The 12,018-nt window shown below is 39.8% G+C and overlaps 1 pseudogene; it reads right to left on the reverse strand.

Annotated features, from left to right (window-relative positions):
- Window positions 1-4,341: 4,341 nt before the first annotated feature.
- LOC118932483 (lethal(2) giant larvae protein homolog 1-like) lies at window positions 4,342-7,380 on the reverse strand (annotated as a pseudogene).
- Between the last annotated feature and the right edge of the window lie 4,638 nt (window positions 7,381-12,018).

Consider the following 12,018-nt stretch of genomic DNA (forward strand, 5'->3'; position numbering starts at 1 on the left):
ATCCAGTACTATTTGTGGTCATGAGTTCTCTTTTTAAGAAAGAAAAACACATACACTCACATTGACTATTTCAATTGGCTATTTTTCTTTACAAATACAAATCACGAATTACAATAAAAGAGTGCATATTTTTTTTCCTTTTGACCACCATGTATGACCCCTGATGACCTTCAGTTGACTCTTGGTATTTTGGTGGTGTGCATTCTCTATTTGTAAATAATAAAATTTGAAAATAAGTCTTGAGGTTCATGAGATGTTTGCTTTATACCAAATCAAATGAGTTTAAGCAACAAACTTCATCAAGTATGGTTTTGTCAAAAAATACTCTGAAAAATTACTCTTTAAATCCAGTCAAATAATTTGGTTCAATTAATAAAAACCTGTTAAGTGGAGTTTGACAACACTTGGTTGAATTAGTAATATGGCAGTACAAAGACTTTTAAAGGGTTTATTAAGAGCCAGTCATTTAAATTCAAGAATTTTTGAAGCATTACTTATATATGCAGGAAACAATAGAACTCATTTTGTTTATAATGCTTTCATCCATCTATTCGTACATATATGGAAACATTTTTTCATCATATTTTGTATTAAAACACTGCAAGTTTCTTAGAGGGGCATTAAGACAAAGGTGTGACTATTCTAAAAAAAATTACAGATTAGTGCAGAGGATAAACGAAGTCATTGCTGCTGATTTCTGTCAGACACGTCTTATTCTATAACAAGAATGAAGTCTTATTCTATAATGATAATACACTGTAGAAAACAATGGGTAGCAAAAGTTATGTCAATTTTAAGAGGCTTCTAAAGGATGAGAAGAATTTGGGTAGGTTGAAATAGAGTTAGTAAGGAACATTATTCTAGGATGAGGGAATATTATATTATCTCCATGAGGGCAACCATAGAAGTAGAATTCTATATGTTCTGAATGGAAGAGTACAAATAGCTAGGTTTGGAAGGAGTTTGGGATATTTGAAGTGGTCATAGTTGCTTTGTTTAGAAATGTGAGTTATTTGAGCAAAGGAGAGATTGTAACAAAGAACTTTTGGTATTCTGGTACAGAGCGAAGGTTCAGTTGAAGAGACTGGGGACTATTATGACAGTCATTGAAGATGTTCCGACACAGTCTGGTGACAGTTTTGCAGGAATGTTAAAGGAGAATGAAGTGTCAAACTGGGAGTACAGTAGATTTTAAAGTCCCTTCCATCAATGAGGTAGAGAAGTAGCACAGAGTACTGGCATCTGGGTCCTATTCTATTTTGCATGCTGGTTCCAACACTAGTGACTATGGTCTTGGGTGAATTAGTTCTGCAAATCCTCCATGGTTTACTCATCTGTAAAATAGGAATAGTTTTAGAAACTATTTGGTCATGTTACTGTGAGTTTTAAACAGGGTAGCATGTATGAAGCCCTTAGCACAGGTCTTCAAACAGGTAAGCCTTAAATAAATGTTTACCTGTACTGAACTAGACTAATAGGAAGGGGAGAAAATGGGTTAGGTAGGGAAAGCAAAGCTGAGGCAGAATTAATGGGATTTGGAAACTCATTTGATCATTAAATAAGATCAAACTGGGGCAGAGGACCAGGAAGAATTAACAAAAACTGAAAATTTTAAGAATGCATAACTATAACTATGAGGATTGAATTGCTTCAATTCAAAATTAGAAAGGGAGACTCCTCCCCCAAAAAATCTCTGAGTTTTCTTTTCTGAAATTATATTTTTAAAAATTAAATTTATGATTTAAAAAATATGGTTTTGTGAACAGAATTGTTTTTAAATTGTTTGCTTCTTATTTAAGGAAACAATCAGGCACTTGACTTTTTTCCATCTGAGCTGAAAATCTTAGACAAAAGTGATCCTTTCAACAACATGCCTATGGACACTGAATGAGCATTCAGTACTCAGTGCAACAGCATAGACTAGTGGTAGGAAGGAAGACTGTCACTGGGACGCCTGGACACTACACACTTCTTATCACACTCTGGGACCATTTCAGTTTTAGGCTACAATTAGAACAAAATTATCTATTGTTGTGGAACAGTCTGTTTAATATATACAACAAACTAGTTTGAGAATAGTTATTTTAATAACTTAAGACTTGTTTACTAATGACTAGGATATTTGAAAAATGCTTTCTATTTTGACTGATGGAATAACCAGCTTAATAGCAATGAATATATATTTAAATGAACCCCTCAGTTTCAACTCAGTTTTGTATGGTGTTTCTCCTAAATTTATGTCTTTTCATGTGCAATGTGTAAAGTCCCCATTTAGGCTGTGACAATAAGATTTTATGCTAAACATCTGTAAATAAAACAACCTGTCTAATTAAGTCACTACCATGACAAAAATTAATCTATCAAATCAACTGTTTGGCATCAGATAACAACCAAAAAACAAACAAACTGAAACAAAGAAACACACACACACACACACACACACACACACACACACACACACACACACATGCAAAAGCAATCTCCAAAAGCAAACCAAGTAAAAAATTTGTAACACATATAATATACTTTCCATTTATCAACAAGTTGCTTTGCTATGGCATAGAAGACAAAGTCTTATTGACAAAGAATACATCTCAGATTTGATTTCAACAAAATGTTCATGAGGGTTACAACTAAATGGGTTTTGTTTTACTTCATGCAAGGTGTCTCTTGACTCCAGGAGGTTTGTGATATATGTGAAATATTTCAAGCCAATACGACATCACTTGACACACAAGAGCAGCATAGTTCACCTCTTTCACTTTGTATGTACCTATACCAAGAAAGAACAGAAACTTGGAAAACCAGTAATAGAAACTGCAACACCCCTAATGAAGGAAAGCATGGTAATTGTCCTCTGATCATGTGACCATGAAAGCCATTTAGTGGAAAATGTGAAGTAACAGATGTTTCAGAAATGCCCTCTGAGTTTTGGAACTTACACTTCACACAGGGAAATGTCAAGCAGTATATGTATATTACCGTTATTTTCAATAATATGGGAAAGGTAATAAATGAAAAAGGCAAGAGAGCATGTTTTCAAAGTGGACTCCATGATACTCTGGATTATAAAAAATTTCAATACTTACTTCTAAAATTTTCTTTTTAAAAATTACGAAGATAGTTTTTGCTGTTTCCCATGAGGGTGTGGTTAAAACTTAAATATTTTTATATGTTATGATTTGATTACAGTTTTAGGAAAAAAAAACAATCTGAAAAGGAAATATTTTGCTCCTAAGTTTACCTTTATTTTTTTAGATATGGGTAAAGGAGCTTATTAAATATTCTGAAAATAGCATCTGAATGTAGATACAGCTGATAAATAAAACAAATTTTTATTTAAGTCATTATTAAAATATTTAAGCATGTACTAGTGTTTAAGGCATAACATTGCTAGTGGAGCTAAATGTTGCTGAGAAACTGGGTGCTGATTTTATTTTTAAATTTTTTTGTTGTTATAAATATCTCATAGCATCACAAGAAATAATAGCTCGGCATCTATCTCTTCAGCTGCAAAAACCTTTTCAGTTCATTCATCTCCTTCATGTGTTCTGAGCTGCTAGAGTTAAACCTGGGGAAAAATATTTTTCTCTTTTTCTGCAGTATTTCTTGCTTTGTTTTAGTTACCTCAATAACTCTTTCCCTTTGTTCTAGTTTGGAAGGTCTAGCCATTAAAGAAGTTCATAGTCATTAAAGAAGAACTTGTATTTTCTGTCTGAGGCCCAGAAAAGTTTCCCAGCATTTTCTCAAAGGCACATGGGTAACCTTATCACTTATGAAATTCAGGCATAAACTTCATAATGTTTTAGCTAAAAGTAAGTACTTGATTCCTTTCCCATGGCTTCAACAACATTCTAGATAACAATGCTGGGTATAGAGAATCATGTAAAATAGAATTATAATGAAAATGTCTGTTGTGGCTCATTCTATTAGTAGCCATAACCACCTTTGATAGTAAGTGCTTTTATTTTCGGCATAAAAAAATCAGCATTTTTAATATTAAAAGTTTAATTTTAACAAAATGACAGAATAAAAACCCATCCTGCACCACCACCCACACCTGACTGGCCCTAGACCTGGTGCCCTGTGGAGCTCCCACACATAAACTCACACACATGTGTGCACACATGCACAGGCTGGGTAGGGGTGGGGAATGCTGGCCCAGGAGCAAAGTACCAAACTAGTTTTAGAAATGTGTGTCAAGTTCAGCACAAGTGTTAGAAAAATACTCTTTGCAAAGGGAGTGGGAAAGGAAGCTGTGTGAAGTGAGAGGTGCCTGGGCTGCTGCCCCAGCTGTCTTCTTTCTCTCTGTGGCACCTGGCATCCAGGGTAGCCAACTGCCTAGAGGAGGGGCCAGTCTGAATCTGCACTGAGGCTCTGGGCTGAGTCCTTGGCCCACACCTTGAGGCCAGGGTCAGCAGGTCCAGTTAGATCCCACAGGTTAGCAGGTATGGGTCTACGTGATGGGCCAGGGGGGACACAGGGGTCTGGAAGCCAGCTCTGCTGGGGGCAGGCTGTAGTCTGGTAGTTCTGGCATTCCATATTGATCAGGATGATGCAGGCTCAAGCCACCTCTTCTGGGTTCCTCAGATTCTTTACAGATTCCTCTGAAGAGCCCAGGAAATTCTTCACATCCTCCAAGGTGATGTCCCCTGTCCTGTTCAGTGTGGTGTAGGCACCGGTGGCCCAATCGATGGACATGGGCAAGAGCATGGCCTCAGGTGGCTCTAGGTTGTCAGCTTCCTTACTGTGGACAGAATCAGGGCTTCCACTTCCACTTCTGTGGGTCTGGGAGGATGCCCAGGGCCCTGTTAGCCTGGCTCCGCTTTAGTGACTCTGGGAGATGGTGGCTGGCACCAGCACATCCGGGGCCAGCTAATGTCCAGAGAACCCAGAGGCTCTGTGATGTTCCTGGCACTTAGGGAAAAGAGTTGAAATTCCAGCAGGGAAATTAGGTGAAAACCCTGGCCATTGAGCATGAAGACACAGGAGACAATGCTGCAAACACCCTCCTTCAGGATACAGGGAAAATGCATCTGGGGTCTCAGGCCCCACATTGAGAAGACACGGCTATTACCTGAGTTGGTGAGAGGCCATGCAGTTCTTGGCATGGCGAACATGGTCAGTGCCTGTGGGGAAGGTGGGGTTCCTATGGCCAGGATCCTCACTGAACATAAACCACCTGATGATGTAACTGGCCTGTTGCTAGGCTACCGCTTCCACACCTTTAGGCAATAACCTATTATTGCACTGTATAGAGAGCTGGCCCAGTACTCTGGGCAGAGGCAGAGACGCTAGTGCTCAATCTACCACCGGGGGAACAAGCCGGGTAATAAACCCTTTCACCCCAAAGAACGTTTGCTGTGAATTTCTTTGGTCACATTGAATCCATAGCGAACTTGCCTGTGGCTGAAACCCATTGGCAAGACAGTGCCACTTTGTGCATGTGACACAGCCCTAGTGGGCTTGTTGGGTCAAACTTGGTCTTGGTGCTCACCTTGAGCGGTGTGAATGTCTTGAACTCACTGCTCTGCAGACATGATGTGCACTCCACGGGCGGCCTGCCAGTCAGGCGCCTGCGCTGGTCCGGGGGCTCCGTAGGGGTCCGGCAGCTGGCAGCTGCATGCAGCCAGCACGAGATGGCCACCGTCTGCATGCTGCCTTCACTCTGCCTCCTTGCTTCTTCCTCCAGCCCCTTGGACTGCTTCTCACTACCCACACCTGCAGAGCGTAGCAAACCTGGAACCCAATTCAGTGTACCTGGTGGGTCTGTGGTGGGCAACTTCTAGAAGGAACCTGTCAGCATAGCAGAGTCAGCGCACAACGCCAGAGAGGAAGTCATAGGCCCAGAGGGGCTGCAGGTGGCGCTGCACGGGCGTCAGACCCACGTCCTATGGACAGGCTTACTCTGCCAGCTGTGCATTGACCTCCAGGAACTTGCTGTTGGCCGTAGCAGCCCACTTCTCGCTCAGTGCTCGACACTCCCGGGAAAGACGGGAGGGCAGAGGGGGTGCAGTGAATTCTTGAGTATTGCTCCAGGAGAGCAGCCTTCACACGCCCAGGGAGTTGCTGGGACAAAGGGTGAACGTGGGTAACACAGGGCTCTTTCCCTGGTAGTCAAAGAGGCCAAAGCTGTGCCTGGTGTTAAAGGCCACAAGGCTCCACTAGCGTGGAGTGTGACGGCAGCTGGTGTCTGGCACTGACCCAGCACAGGGGTCTGGAAGAGGGAGAGTAAGGGACAGTGATCTGCTGACAGACTCAGCTGCTCACCATTGTTTCACATGAAGCCCTTGCAGTCCTGGAGGAGGTCCACCCTGGCCAAGCTCACTGCCTGCTCTGATGGCATCTTGCTTAGCTCCATGTCTTGCCAATGGGTTTCAGCTCCAGGCAAGTTCACTATGGGTTCCATGTGACCAAAGAAATTGACAGCAAAATGTTCTTGGGGTGAAAGGGTTATACCCAACTTTATTTCCAGGTAGCAGGTCAGTCACTAAAATCCCATTCACTCAGAGTGAGTCTGCATGCAGCAAGCCTGTCTCTGCCTCTGGGCCCCTCTGCCCACACAGCCATCCTCCAGGCCTCTCTGCCTGCACAGCCATCCCCTGGGCCTCTCTGCACAGTCATCCCACACAGCTGTCCTCTGGGCCTCTCTGCACAGTCGTCCCACACAGCCATCCTCTGGGCCTCTGTCCTCGCTGCTGCCACCACTCCAGCCTCTGCTCTGCTCTCCTGCAGCCTTGCAGTCCTACCACCATGTCACACCCAGAGCACTGGGCCGAGCTCTTTATATAGAGTCAAATTGCCCACAGGTGTGCAGTGGGCTAGTCAACCAGGGCCAGGTGAGAATCCTGGCCACAGGAACTCTCATTTGATCCACACTCCAGCACCCGCACCTAGCCTGCAGTGCTAGCCAACACCATTGGGCTGTGTACTTTCAGACCACTGCCTTCTGCCTGCGGAGCTGGCCGGCATAGTCACTGTATTGGTAGGAGCAGCCTTGCTCGTGGGAGGGCTGCCAGTCATAACTTGCTCCTGGGCCAGGCCGTGAACGTGCCTGCGGTCTGTCTGGAAGAGGCCAGTTGTGCTCTGCTGGTAGAGAAGCTGCAGTGCTGCTCCGGAGGCATCCCAGAACTGCCCGTGCAGTCCTCTCAGCCGTGGCTCCTGGGCCAGGTTCCGGTCCCCAGTAACCTGCCAGCCCCAGGCGCTGGAAGCACGCTGGGGTCTCTGAAGTTTGCCAGCATTCAAGATGCAGACCCACAGCTTGGCAGGGACGTCGGTGACATGGGACGAGCAGGTAAGAGCCAGCGGGTACTCTGAGTGCTGAGTACATACAGGAGAATAATTTTTTCTGGTTCTTAACCATAGCATTTCCCAGTCCATGACTAAGCAGCCACATCCCAGCAGGCTGGGCACTCAGCAAGCAGTTGGATATACACTATTTTAAACAGAAGCTAGATATAAAAAAACTGTAGGAATAAAACTAGTAAAGAAGAATTCAACCTGAGTTATCAGTACTGTGAGACATCTCTTAATTCACACTAACAATAGTGTTATATTTATTGTTGCAATTTTAAAATAATTCTCTCATTAAATTATGGTTGGGCAGGTATAGCTAAGAATGTCTTCAATCACTTCCTTGTTAATTTGGGAGTTTTCAAACCATTGAAATTTAATTTTAGAATCCCATTCAGTAAGCTGGAAAAAAGAAAGGAAGGTGAACTAGAGTTTTTGGTTTTGCTTTTATATCTGGTATTACAATTATGGCTTTTATAACCAAAGGGAAGTGATGACTGCAGAAGACAATTATGACAGTTCTAACATTTAGTAGATTTAAAGGTTTTATATACATTATCAAACTCACTTCAGTAGTACTGGAAAGTAGAAAGAGGTAAATATTATTTGCATTTTATAGCAAAAGTCAGGAATAGTAAATAAAGAATATATGTAAGTATAATACATATTTTAAATGTAAATATACAATATACATCCATATATATATATATATATATATATATATATATATACACACACACACATACACACACATACACATTTATAAAGAATGAGAATAGCTTAGCTTTCCCAGTTTTAAAATTTTCTCTTCCTCATCAATGATTTTCTTCAAGGATGTTTTTCATGTAAAGGTCTTAGAATGTTCTGTTTCCCATGTCATATTTTTGCCAATTTTTTGAACTCTTCTTGGTCTTTGAGTCTATTCCTCAGCATTAGGTTCAGGTCCTATAGTGAACAGGACACAAAGCTTAAAGATGAACAAACGTGAGATAAGTGATTGTATTTTCAGTTAACATATTGGAAGAGGATATCTAAAGAAATTTCACATTATTTAATTTTCTGAGTTTGAGTTTTAGCTTTCTCATATATACAAGTGTACATACACACACACACACACACACACACACACACACACACACACACACACACACTGGTATATACATGCCTTGCCTTCACTAAAAATGGGCTGACATTCTGGATTCAATGATTTTTTAGGGCCATAGCCTAACCACAAGCTCATTAGTCAGGAGTTTTAAAAGTGTCTTTTAGGATCTCCACTCATTCCTATCAAATTTCCTTCTTTGTGGTTTCCCTTTTGATGGTCAGGATCAACATAAACATATTTGCTATCAGGTAGGTCAACATCTATTTTAGTTTTATTTTTTAGCAGCTAAACAGCCCAGATTTTCTTCATAATTTATTTTTGTATCAGTATCATTCAATTTTCTCCATATTGCCCTTTTGAAGTACCTTCCTTAAAATATGGTGAGAACTCTCCTAAAGAATACTTAACTTTTAGTTACTTTGATTTGGAATGCATAGCTTTAGCAATACCTCTCAACATATTGTTTGTTTTCATCATTAAAGCTCTTTGTTGGGAAGAGACCTCAGAAGTCTGCTTTTTAGCATAACATTGTAGACTATCAGGTTTCATCTTAAGACTCATTGCCTTCTGACTGGCGTAACTTAAAAACAATTTAAATTGTCTTCCTTTTATTATATTAGGGAAAGACATGAGATTATTCTAGGTTCCCAAACTTCTATACACTTAATGCATTAAGAAAAAAGGTGCAGTTTCAAACTAGAGGCTCAGGATGGCAAAGGGGACAGTATCAATATGGGGGTGTTAATGTTGGTAGTTGGGACATGGATAGGTGATGTTGCCAAAGGATATCCCATATCTAAAAGCAAGCCCACTGATAACTTCACAGGAACTCTTTCACGGATGCTGCTCATTTCTATTCTTTCTAAATGAACTTTATATTAAGTCTGACAGGAGAGAAGATGTTGATTTTTTGTGGGAGACAATCCATCATTGCTTCGAGAGTACCAAAACAGATGCCAGGTAATGGTGGAGTTTGGATTCTACTACTGCAATGATGACATCACCTGATTCCTTCCTTCCAAGTAATCCATTAGGTAACATGTCTTAGAAATCTCACATAAACGGGTGGGGGTGGGGAGGTAGTTTTAAAGAAAACAAGAAAACAACTCTGAGAGTTAATCTGTTGTCTAATTGACAGGTGTTTGGACCACTAAACCACTTTCAACTTCTCAAGATGATATATGTGTGTGCGTATTGTACCAGTCTCAATGCTGCTCTGCCTGTTAATTTAGTTCAATCTACAACCTTGGGAATGATTTTTTTTAATTCCAAGATCCAAGTCATTACTGAGAATAATTAAAAAGCAGGGTTCTACCCTTTTGGTAATTTCTTTTCACCTTGAAATAATCCCATTTCCTGGCACTGTTGTGGTCATGTCTGACCCTTCACCCAATTTTCAGGCTCATTTGCCAGCTCTCTGCCTATTTGTGGGTCTGCACTTTAAGCACTCACCTTCTTTGTTGAAATGTTTCCTGACGATGTAAGTGAATATTATATGTGCATGCCATTTCTCACCATATTCCTCCTTTGTGCCAGTTTTACATCTTGATTTAGTCCTTTGTGTCTATTTTTTCCTAATTTACACAGCCTCTCTTCTCTAGCAAAACTGAATATGTGCAGCAACAACTAGTCTCCTGTCTCAAATGTTCTCTTCCCTGTCCACATAGCAGGCTTAGTGCTAGACTTTTCCTTTTTCATCATGCTTAGAAATTCTATGACATCTATTTTCTTTGTTACTTCTAGAAGATGCCTAATAAATATTTGCTGAATTGAAATCGGTATTTATTTCAGTAAAATATAAGTTCCTTGGGGACAGGGACTGTGCCTCAGTGCCACTTGAAATGTAAATATAGTATTAGGTATTTTAAAAACATACTTTTGATTTTTGCAGATATGTTTGATAAACTATTTGCTTAATTTTCTTTCTGTTTTAGAAAGTTCAGATTTCTGATTTCTCCAAACTCTTTCAAGTCTTCTGTTAAGACAGTAGTTCCCCAAAAAAACTCAGCTATTTCCCTACTATGTCATATCCAATTTCTGGTTCCTATAGGCTTTTCTGTGTGTATCTCATAGGGGAAAAAAACATTTGTCCATTCTGTTTCTTTGTAGGAATAACCAAAAGGGCAATAATATGGCATTTGTTAGATTTTAAAGAATGGAAGGATGGGGAGGCTTTTAATTGTATGGGAAATTTAATTAGATTTAGACTAATTAAATTCATTTTTTATATTAACATGTTCACAAATATTATTGCATCTCGTTAGATTTCATTCTTCTAGCCTTACTGAACAATATTCAGTAGTAGTTTCAGATTACAATAAGTTCATTATGAAGATAAGGTGGAATTAGTGTAGGAAGCTCAGCTGGTTGAAGGGGTCTGTACTTTAATTACTGCAGAGGGTGTGCATATTAATTACAACACAAGTGATATTTACTGTACCTCAGGAACATATGACAGGGTAAAGATACTGACAGCACCAGCTAATAAACTCAGTATGATAATGAGGAGAAAAGACCATAAAAATAGAAGGAAATAAAATTATTCATAAAGTATATTGATCCCAAAGTAAAGACATTAAGCTCCGATGAAGGGCAACAAAAGGGAAGCTCCTCACTTTATCAAACAAATAACCAAAGTAGAGAAATGTTAGCAGGGAGACAGATTGTGATTATACTGGTCACATGATCATACTCCAGAGAATACACAGGAGCCATAAAATGGGAGATTTTTAATAAATCAGCAGAAAGCCATAGTGTCACCTGCAGGAACTGAGGTTGCAGTACCTAAGGACAGCTCCTTAGAGTGGAGAAGTCAGATATGCTGTGGCGTGACCTGGAATGAAAAATGTGCATGCAGAATTTGGTTCAAGAGCCACTGTCCCCTCTGACAAAATGAGGAGGCACCTAAGAATACTATGAGAAGAGCAACCCAGGAGCTATCACCCACTTTTCCCTGTAGTTTGAATTCACCAGCTATGATTTTGAGATGGCAAAGGGGAACAAGTAAGGGTTGGTTGGATAATTTTTCCCAGGAAATGATCATGTATGCCATGATTCTGTCTAAATCTACAGCCTAAAGGAAAGTTCAAATGTTGGCGTAGAGTGAGTAAATCTGAAGTTTTATTTATTTTTACATGGGCCTTCCAGAGGAATGGTCATTTTTAAACAATTATTTAATCAACTACTAACATTTACAAATAAGCACATTATTTTAAAAAACAGCCAAAATGCTAATTCTTAGTTTACATAAAATATAATTAATATAGTTAGGTTTTTGCTAAGTCTCTGTTATTTTGGAATTTATTAGCTAAAACCTGCCACAAATTGCACTCGAAGTTGACTTTTCATGAATGAAAAGTACATTAGTTACCCACATATTTTAACATATGGAATAATGATGTTGACCAAACTCTCATAACTGCTTTAAGTAAATTTTATGAGGAAAATATTTTGGTGCCTGGGTATATGTAAGAAGAGTGATTTTCATATATATTGAAAATATGTGATACATACTTTTATATATGAACTTGAATCTATATATAATAGAATGTGTAATTCTGGTCAAAATACCTCAAAAGAGTAACAGTGAACCTAGAGAAAATGGAGAGAAGGACATTCCT

This window comes from Manis pentadactyla, chromosome 2, assembly GCF_030020395.1.
Source record: "Manis pentadactyla isolate mManPen7 chromosome 2, mManPen7.hap1, whole genome shotgun sequence".
In the NCBI taxonomy this organism is placed as follows: Eukaryota; Metazoa; Chordata; class Mammalia; order Pholidota; family Manidae; genus Manis; species Manis pentadactyla.